The following is a 10,491-nucleotide window of genomic DNA, read 5'->3' on the forward strand; positions in this document are numbered from 1 at the left end:
GGGAAGAGGACTAGGGCCTCTATAAATAGAACCAGCCACCCACAGAGCAAAGGGGCTGAGAGAGAGAGAGGAAGAGAGAGAGGCAGAGGGAGAGAGAGAGAGAGAAGGGTGACTGAACTCCTCCCAGCAGTTCATCGCCCCAGCCAAGAACAGACCCTCGCGAGGCTGTTCTTCCTTGTATTGTTCATCATCATCAGCCCAAGAGGCAATCCACCACACCACACACTGGAGTAGGGTATTACACCACAACGATGGCCCGAACCAGTATAAACTCTGTGTCTCTTGTGTTGTTCTTTCCATAGTTTAGATCCTAGCAAGGCAGAGGAGTGCAGGTAGGTAGGAGGCGAAATCTCCGCGCGCACCCCAGTGTTCGAACCTCAAGGGTCTGCCGGAACCCGAAATGCGACATTTGGCGCGCTAGGTAGGGGTGCGCCGGGATTCGTCTTCCACCACCCCATTCTCCTCCGACCATCACGCCCATGTCTGACGCTCGTCGGGCCCGCGCTGAGTGCCGGGCCGCGCTCGCTTCCCGCGTCGCCCAGACGGCCCCTGTCGGCGGGCGTCCTCGCCGTTCCCCGTCGCCTACCGTCAACGTCGCCACCGGCCCGGCGGGGGACGAGCAGCAAGCATCGTCCCAGCATCCGTCCGTGCGGCAAGACGGCCGCACTGCAACTCCCTCGCTCACCCCAGCTGGTTCTTCGTCCCGCGCGCTTCGCACGCCCATGGAGGCTCGGGCTACACTCATCGCAGCGAACAAGCTCCTGCGCTACCGTCCCGTCGACGACGTCTACGAAGAATGGCTCGACCGCGTCACCGAGATCGTCCGCGCCGCAGGGGGCTCTCCTGCGCCGTCCATTCCGCTGCACCGCACCCCGCCCCGCGTGGGCAATGAAGCTCCGGCGACGCCCCGGCCGCCTCCTCCTCAGGAAGGCGCCATGGCTCCAAGGCGCGTGGCCCCTGGGCGGAACCCGCTCCGTCAGGCGCCAGCGCAGCAAGAGCAGAGCTGTCAAGAAGTCCCTCACCCGCAAGAAGCTGCCCGGGCGCTCCCTGCTCCAGCATGTTGCGACCATGCTCCTGCTCCCGCGCGTCAAGACCCCGCGCTGCTCCCAGCTGCAGTGCGTGGGGACATGCAAAACCAAGCTCCCCGCCATCCAAGGCCTCCCATGGCCACGGCAGGCTGCCGCGCCTTCACCGCCGAGCTACGCAGTGTCGCGTGGCCCGGCAAGTTCAAGCCAGACTTGCCTCCTCGCTACGACGGCAAGGCTGACCCTGCGGAGTTCCTCCAGCTCTACGAGATAGGCATCGAAGCTGCCAACGGAGACGAGAAGGTCATGGCGAACTGGTTCCCCATGGCACTCAAGGACGGGGCCCGCACCTGCTCCTGAACCTGGCTCCAGGCACAATCTCCTCCTGGGACGAGATGCGCACCCGCTTCATCGCCAACTTCCAAGGCACTCGCGACCGGCCACCCGCCGTGAGCGACATGCGCCGCATCAAGCAACAGCCCGGGGAGACCCTGCAGAAGTACATCCAGCGCTTCAACAACGCGCGCCTCAAGATTCCCAAGGTGACTGAGGAGGCCATCATCTCGGCCTTCTCCGACGGCGTGCGCGACGTCAAGATGAAGGAGGAGCTGGCGATGCATGAAGACCTGTGCACTTCCTTGGAACTGTTCAACCTGGCAACCAAGTGCGCCAGGGCCGAGGAAGGGCGTCTCTCCCTCCTCGAGCTGCCTGCAGCAGACCCAGAAGAGAAGAAGCCCAAGGCCAAGGATGTGAAGCGCAAGGGGGCTGCCGTGCTCCCGGCAGAACCAGACACCAAGCGGGGCAGAGATCAGCCCGAACCTTCCAAGGGCAGCCGGTACTGTGTGTACCACGACCTCCACACCCACAACACCAACGAATGTCAAGAGCTCCGAGCCGTGCGAGAAGGAAGGATCGACCGTCGCCCTGACCGCAGTGACCGGGGCTACGACCGAGGAGGAGGAAGGAACGCAGGACGCTAGGAAGACCGTGGCCTGCGCCAAGGGTGGCGCGATCAACCTCGCGAGGATCGCTGGCAAGACCATCCTCGCGAGGGAGGCTGGAGGGATCAGCCTCGCGAGGGAGACTGGAGGGATCAGCCTCGCGAGGATCGCCTGCAAGGCAACGCAGGCCTCCCACCGCTGCCGCCGCAGCCAAGGAGAAATGAGGACCGCCACCAGGACGAGGGGGCTGGGGGCTTCCAGGAGCCGCGCGCGATCGCCTGCATCCTGGGCGGGGCGCAAGCCCCAGCCTCTCAGCGCATCTTCAAGCAGTTCGCCCGAGAAGTGAACGCAGTCCTCCCCAGGCTCGAAGCCACGCGCCCTCTCAGGTGGTCGGCGTGCGCCATCACGTTCAGCTCAGCAGATCAGCTCAAGTGTGCGGCTACAGCCGGAGTCCTCCCGATGCTTTGTTCCTCAATCATCAGCAACGTGGTGGTCACCAAGACCCTCGTCGATGGCGGGGAAGGGCTCAACATCCTGTCCGTGGAAACATTCAACAACCTCCAAGTGCCCTACAGCCAGCTTCAGCCAACCAAGCCTTTCTCCGGTATCACCGACGACTCCACAGTCTCGATTGGGCAGGTCCGCCTCCCTGTCACCTTCGGGGCACGCGACAACTACCGCACCGAGCTCATCGACTTCGACGTCGCTCACATTCGCCTTCCGTACAACGCCATCCTTGGGTACCCAGCGCTGGTCAAGTTCATGGCCGTAACTCACCACGGCTACAACGTCCTCAAGATGCCAGGAAGCGGCGGAGTCATCACGGTGCCCTGTGAAGAGAAGGACGCAGTGTGTTCCCTCGAATGAGCCTTTCAGGCCGCGTCACTGGAAGACCCGGATCGTGGAAGCAGGAGGCCTCCCGAGACCGCCCCTAAGAAGAAGAAGACATCGTCCGGCCTGACCACTCAGGAGGCAGGCCCCTCTGGGCCCGCGCCTGCCCAGGGGGAACCTCCTTCCATCACAAAGGAAAGCGCGCCCGGCACCCTCCTCAGGCAGGGCTCGGGGGCTCTCCCCTGGAGGGCCACCGACCTAGCCAGGGTCATGAGGGAGGCGCTTGGGCACCACATGGAGGCGTGTTTCGAAGCACGTTTCCCTCAAGAAGGAGCAAGGCAAGGAGACCCAGACCCTCAGGAGTTCGTCGACAAGGCCATTCAGGAGCATCAGGAGTCAAGAGTCATGAAAGACGGCTGCCGCCTACCAACAATGGATCCCCATCCAGGCAAGGATGGTGGGCTGCGTGTCTGCATCGACATACCAGGGCTCAACCGAGTCGCCTCTCTGGAGCGCCTCTGGCCCTCGCGAGTGGGGCGCTGCGGAGGCCCACCCCACAGCTAAGTTCGCATGCCTTACGGCTTGCCGAACGCGGCTGACACGTACCAGCGCCTCATGAGGGGCATCACGGAGACATGAGAGGCCAGGCGTTCCACAGCCCTGGCAGGGATGGAGATGGCCCGTGAGGAGTCGCCAGCGCCTCCGGAGCCTCCCGAGGCCCCTGGGCTGGGGGCTCGTGAGGATCGGCTTCCGCAGCCCACCAAACCTGCTACATCAACGCCCCTTTGTCCTCAACATCATCAGGTGACATCTTTCGAGTTTTATTTCTAGCTGGGAGCGCCCCCCGGGGCTGCATTATTCCCAGGCCGCGTGGGTCCGTCCCTGTGGCGTGTATCCCTTTTTATTCCATGTTGTTAGCTTACCTTGTTGGGGGCGCCCCTCGGGCTGCATGACCCCCCAAGTCGCTTGGGCCTGACCCAGTGATGTCCGCATTCCCAGCATCTATTTGAACGAATCCACTCCTTCGCGGCTAATGTGTTTTACCTAGTTGCCTGCTCAGCTGACGCCAACTAACGGAGCTGCTCCCAAACGGCACGACGCTTGCGCATGGGTCTGTCCCTACAACGCTGACAAACCTGGATGGCTGAGCTCTAGCCGCGGCAGCCCCGCATAGCGTCACCTCGTCAAGCCTTCAGTGCCTCACTACCCCTCGGAAGCAACCAACGGCTGACTGTCAATTGTCATGGCAACCCCTTGTTTTTTCTATGATGGACCTGCAGGACCTCCTGAAAGGCGCTGCGTCAGGCGAGGCCCTCGCGGTGTCACCTGCGCTCTCGTCCGCGCGAACCGCTTGCACGTGAAAGGGGGGTGCCTGAGCATCGCGACTCAGGGCTCCTACTGGCTCTCCAGCCCCCACCCTCTGGCCTTGACCACGGCATCGCGACCTGGCATACCAGCGATGGCTGAGACTCGCTCGAGGGCCGGGACCTGAGGACGTAGAGCAGAAAGGGGAGCAAAGGCGAGAGGGGAGAGACACACGAGGACCTCGCCAAGCAACCTCGCGCCTGCCGATGCACGGACCCGGCGACACACTAGAGAGCGGCCCCTGATCCTCGAGATAAGTCATCACCCGGAAGTGCCAGCTGCCGTGGCACCATCCCCGCACCTAATGCTATCCCGTGTTAGCGACGCCGCTCTCCTTTCTCACCAAACGACGGCTGCTTGGGCGCCAAAGGGGACCTCCTGAGCATCGCGACTCAGGGGCTCTTACCGGACTCTGGGTCGCTCACCTCCTGGCCTTGACCACGACATCGCGACCTGACATACCAGCAACGGCTAAAGCCGCCTTGGGACTGGGACCTGTCGGCGCAAAGCACCAAGCCCTCATGAGATTCGAAAGGGAGGACTGAGCTGAGGCGGAATGAGCAACTCGCGCAATTCTACGACAAGGGTTATATTAACAAACAGGATCACAGGCACCTTACAAGCCCCCACGGGACGCGTTTTTGATTCCTCGCAGGGAACATATCCTAAAGGGACACAAACTACGCACGACCCTACAAAAGACGCCATCATCAATAGTGGGCCGTCAAGCACCGAAGCCAACCCCATCCAGATCAGAGTCGGCGGCGGCCTGACGAGCCCGCCCTGCTCCAGGAGCGGCGCCGGCTCGGGGGCTCGTAGCTGTCGTCGCTCGTCTCCGGAGTCGCGAAGAGCTCGCCGGAGTCGCTGGAACCTCCGATGCCTCCACCGCCTGAGGAGCCGCCAAGGGAGCGGTTGGCGGGCCCAGTCCTCGTCGTGGCAGGGTCCTGGCCACCTTCCCCGGGGCAGCACTCCAGCCGGCGCCCGCTCGCATCGAAGACCTTGAAGAGCATCATCGAAGCACCGTCGTAATCCAAGTGGACCGCGAAGACGCCCCTTACCCTGCAAACCCGGGCGATCTCTCTCCAGCCCTGAGTCATGAAGACCTCGCCCGGGGCAACGACCGCGACCTCTGCCTCGGTCGCGAGGGTGCTGCAGCCGGCGTGCTGCAGCCAGAGCACCAGGGGCTCCCCCTGCGGGATGATGGAGGCGAAGAAGGGAGGAAGGCGGATCCAAGACTGAAGAGGAATGGTGACGTGGAGCACGAAATCTTGGGAGGAGCCCTCGGTGTGGACCCCAGGGGGACGACCCACACCTTTGTGACCCGCCGGCGCCGACGGGGGCGCTGCCCGTGGCGGTCAGCATCAGCTCCTCCAGGGCCCTTGACGTGGGCGTACAATGGCAGCGGGAACCCCGACGGCACCCGCTCGCACCAAGGCCTCGACACCACCTGAAGGCCCCCTCGTCCGGGCCACGGGGGGCGAGCCGTTTCTTCGGCGGGAGTGGGTCTGGTTCCTCTCGGGGAGCCTTTCCCTTCTCTGCTGTCAAGAACCGGCGGATCGGAGCCATTGCAGCAAGACGGAGCAAGGATCAGGAAGAAGGAGAAGCAAGGAGGGATGGACTGGAAGGGCGCGCGCTGTTCCGTACTTATGGCCGGTGAAGGCCAACCGCCGACCTCCACGATTGCAGGTAATCATGACCCACTTTGCATGCAGGGACTTGTCCAATCCGTGCAGTTGCCGAGGCGCCATGGGGAAGTGGAGGCGCCCACGTCCAACCAACCGCCATGCGGCGCCCAAGGCCGCAGGCTGTTAGGGCCCGCGGCGCTTCGCTCTTGCCCTTCCGCCTCCCTGCACGGCCCAAGTCCGGGTGTGCCTTGGGCCCGGGGGCTACTGTCGGCGTTCTGGGAGCGGGTGTCCCCAGACTTGCCTGCCTGCGGCGTGGCTCGAAAGGGGGCCCAGCGTGGCCCATCTTCACCAACACCAACCCAAGACCCTCGCGAGGGGCCAAGCCTCGCGGGGCGGTGACGCGGAGCTTCCTTAGGCGCGGCCTCGTCAGGCTGGCTCACGAGGAGGCAGAGAAATCAAGGCGGGGTACCTCACGAGGTGCCCGTGACGCAAGCCATGACGACCGGGGGCGCCAGGCGGGTGCCAGCCCGCGCGGTGTCCTCCCTACCTCTTTGGTGCAAAGGGGGCAAGCGCAGCCGCGGAGTACCGAGGCATCAGGCAAAGGTTGCCATTTCGGTGCAACGAGACCAAGACCAGGAGGACTACAAGATGAAGGTCACCGTGGAGCCCAAGATGGCGTCATCACCAGAGCTTTGCGCAAGCGAATACTACTTTTGTCAGGGTACCTGATACTAGCTGTCCCCCTTCAAATTAGCCCGCCATTGTTGGCTCCCTTCCCGCTCGATATTTGGGAAGAGGACTAGGGCCTCTATAAATAGAACCAGCCACCCACAGAGCAAAGGGGGCTGAGAGAGAGAGGCAGAGAGAGAGGCAGAGGGAGAGAGAGAGAGAAGGGTGACTGAACTCCTCCTAGCAGTTCATCGCCCCAGCCAAGAACAGACCCTCGCGAGGCTGTTCTTCCTTGTATTGTTCATCATCATCAGCCCAAGAGGCAATCCACCACACCACACACTGGAGTAGGGTATTACACCACAACGGTGCCCCGAACCAGTATAAACCCCGTGTCTCTTGTGTTGTTCTTTCCATAGTTTAGATCCTAGCAAGGCGGAGGAGTGCAGGTAGGTAGGAGGCGAAATCTCCGCGCGCACCCCAGTGTTCGAACCTCAAGGGTCTCCCGGAACCCGAAATCTGACAATTGCTACTGTCAACTCTCAATTAAATTTTCTCTAGGAACATATCTAAAACAGTAGAACCAAAGCGTGAACTACGACATAATTTGCAAAGACCTTTTGACTATGTTCATGATATTTAAGTTCATCTAATCAAATTATTCAATGAACTCCCACTTAGATAGACATCCCTCTAGTCATCTAAGCGATACATGCTCCGAGCCAACTAGGCCGTGTCCGATCATCACGTGAGACGGACTAGTCATCATCGGTGAACATCTTCATGTTGATCGTATCCACTAAACAACTCATGTTCGACCTTTCGGTCTTCCGTGTTCTGAGGCCATGTCTGTAAATGCTAGGCTCGTCAAGTTAACCTAAGTGTAATGCGTGTGTAAATCTGGCTTACACCCGTTGTATGCGAACATTAGAACCTATCACACCCGATCATCACGTGGTGCTTCGGAACAACGGACCTTAGCAATGGTGCACAGTTAGGGGGAACACAATTCTTTATATTTTAATGAGGGATCATCTTATTTATGCTACCGTCGTTCTAAGCAAATAAGATGTGAAAACATGACAAACATCACATGCAAATCATAAAGTGACATGATATGGCCAATATCATCTTGCGCCTTTGATCTCCATCTTCGAGGCGCGGCATGAACACCATCGTCACCGGCATGACACCATGATCTCCATCATCATGATCTCCATCATCATGATCTCCATCATCGTGTCTTCATGAAGTTGCCTCGCCAACTATTACTTCTACTACTATGGCTAATGGTTAGCAATAAAGTAAAGTAATTACATGGCGTTTTCATTGACATACAGGTCATAAATAAATTAAGACAACTCCTATGGCTCCTGCCGGTTGTCATACTCATCGACATGCAAGTCGTGATTCCTATTACAAGAACATGATCAATCTCATACATCACATATATCATTCATCACATCCTTTTGGCCATATCACATCACAAAGCAAACCCTCCAAAAACAAGTTAGACGTCCTCTAATTGTTGTTGCATGTTTTACGTGGCTGCTATGGGTTTCTAGCAAGAACGTTTCTTACCTACGCAAAACCACAACGGTGATATGCCAATTGCTATTTACCCTTCATAAGGACCCTTTTCATCGAATCCGATCCGACTAAAGTGGGAGAGACAGACACCCGCCAGCCACCTTATGCATCAAGTGCATGTCAGTCGGTGGAACCAGCCTCACGTAAGCGTACGTGTAAGGTCGGTCTGGGCCTCTTCATCCCACAATGCCGCCGGATCAAGATAAGACTAGTAACGTTAAGAAAATTGAACAAATCATCGCCCACAACTTCTTTGTGTTCTACTCGTGCATGGAATCTATGCATAGACCTATCTCATGATGCCACTGTTGGGGAACGTAGCAATAATTCAAAATTTTCCTACGTGTCACCAAGATCAATCTAGGAGATACTAGCAACGAGAGAGAGGGAGTGCATCTTCATACCCTTGAAGATCGCTAAGCGGAAGCGTTCAAGAGAACGGGGTTGATGGAGTCGTACTCGTCGTGATCCAAATCATCGATGATCCTAGCGCCGAACGGATGACACCTCCGCATTCAACACACGTACGGAACGGAGACGTCTCCCGCGCCTTGATCCAGCAAGGAGGAGGGAGAGGTTGAGGAAGAGAGCTCCAACAGCAGCACGGCGGCATGGTGGTGATGGAGTGGCAGTTCTCTGGCAGGGCTTCGCCAAGCTCACGCGGAGGAGGAGAGGTGTTGGGGAGGGGAGGGGCTGCGCCTTGGATGTGGTGGTGCAGCCCTCCCTTTTCCCCTCTATTTATAAGGGAAGGGGGATGGGGGCCGGCCCCCTCTAGATGAGATCTAGAGGGAGGGGCAAGGGGGAGGGGGCTTGCCCCCCAAGCCAAGGGGGGGCGGGCGCCCCCTTTAGGGTTCCCCCCAACCCTAGGCGCATGGGCCCTTGGGGGGTTGGCGCCCCATCCCACTTGGGGCTGGTTCCCTTCCCCTTACAGCCCATAAGGCCCTCCAGGAGAGGTGGCCCCTCCCGGTGGACCCCCGAAACCCCTCCGGTGGTCCCGGTACAATACCAATATGCCCCCGAACCTTTTCGGTGACCGTATGACAACTTCCCACATATAAATCTTCACCTTCGGACCATTCCGGAACTCCTCATGACGTCCGGGATCTCATCCGAGACTCCGAACAACATTCGGTAATCACATACAAGTCTTCCTAATAACCCTAGCATCATCGAACCTTAAGTGTGTAGACCCTACGGGTTCGGGAACCATGCAGACATGACCGAGACAACTCTCCGGCCAATAACCAACAGCGAGATCTGGATACCCATGTTGGCTCCCACATGTTCCACGATGATCTCATAGGATGAAACACGATGTCGAGGATTCAAGCAATCCCGTATACAATTCCCTTTGTCAATCGGTACGTTACTTGCCCGAGATTCGATCGTCGGTATCCCAATACCTCGTTCAATCTCGTTACCGGCAAGTCACTTTACTCGTTCTGTAACACATCATCCCGTGACTAACCCTTAGTCACATTGAGCTCATTACGATGATGTCTTACCGAGTGGGCCCAGTGATATCTCTCCGTCATACGGAGTGACAATTCCCAGTCTCGATTCGTGCCAACCCAACAGACACTTTCGGAGATACCCATAGTGCACCTTTATAGTCACCCAGTTACGTTATGACGTTTGGCACACCCAAAGTATTCCTACAGTATCCGGGAGTTGCAAAATCTCATGGTCTAAGGAAAAGATACTTGACATTAGAAAAGCTTTAGCAGACGAACTACACGATCTTGCGCTATGCTTAGGATTGGGTCTTGTCCATCACATCATTCTCCTAATGATGTGATCCCGTTATCAATGACATCCAATGTCCATGGTCAGGAAACCATGACCATCTATTGACCAACGAGCTAGTCAACTAGAGGCTTACTAGGGACATGTTGTGGTCTATGTATTCACACATGTATTACGGTTTCCGGTTAATACAATTATAGCTTGAACAATAAACAATTATCATGAACAAGGAAATACAATAATAACCATTTTATTATTACCTCTAGGGCATATTTCCAACAATCTGCACTGGCGAATTCCTAACTCCTCAGTCAGAACAAATTCCCCAGAGACCAGAAGAACTTCGTCTCTGTCACTGAAGAAAATGACTGAACTGCATGAGATTTCCAATGGCTTCACTCGAAGGGATTAGTAGGTGTAGGATTTTGAGATGAGCATCACTTGGAAACTTTTCCTTAGTTTTACCTCGACCCCTGATGACCCACAAGTATAGGGGATCTATCGTAGTCCTTTTGATAAGTAAGAGTGTCGAACCCAATGAGGAGCAGAAGGAAATGATAATCGGTTTCCAGCAAGGTATTCTCTGCAAGTTCTAAAATAAGTGGTAACAGATAGTTTTGTGATAGGATAATTTGTAACAAGCAACAAGTAACAAAAGTTAATAAGGTGCGGCAAGGTGGCCCAATCCTTTTTGTAGCA

This window comes from Triticum dicoccoides, chromosome 6A, assembly GCF_002162155.2.
Source record: "Triticum dicoccoides isolate Atlit2015 ecotype Zavitan chromosome 6A, WEW_v2.0, whole genome shotgun sequence".
Lineage (NCBI taxonomy): Eukaryota > Viridiplantae > Streptophyta > Magnoliopsida > Poales > Poaceae > Triticum > Triticum dicoccoides.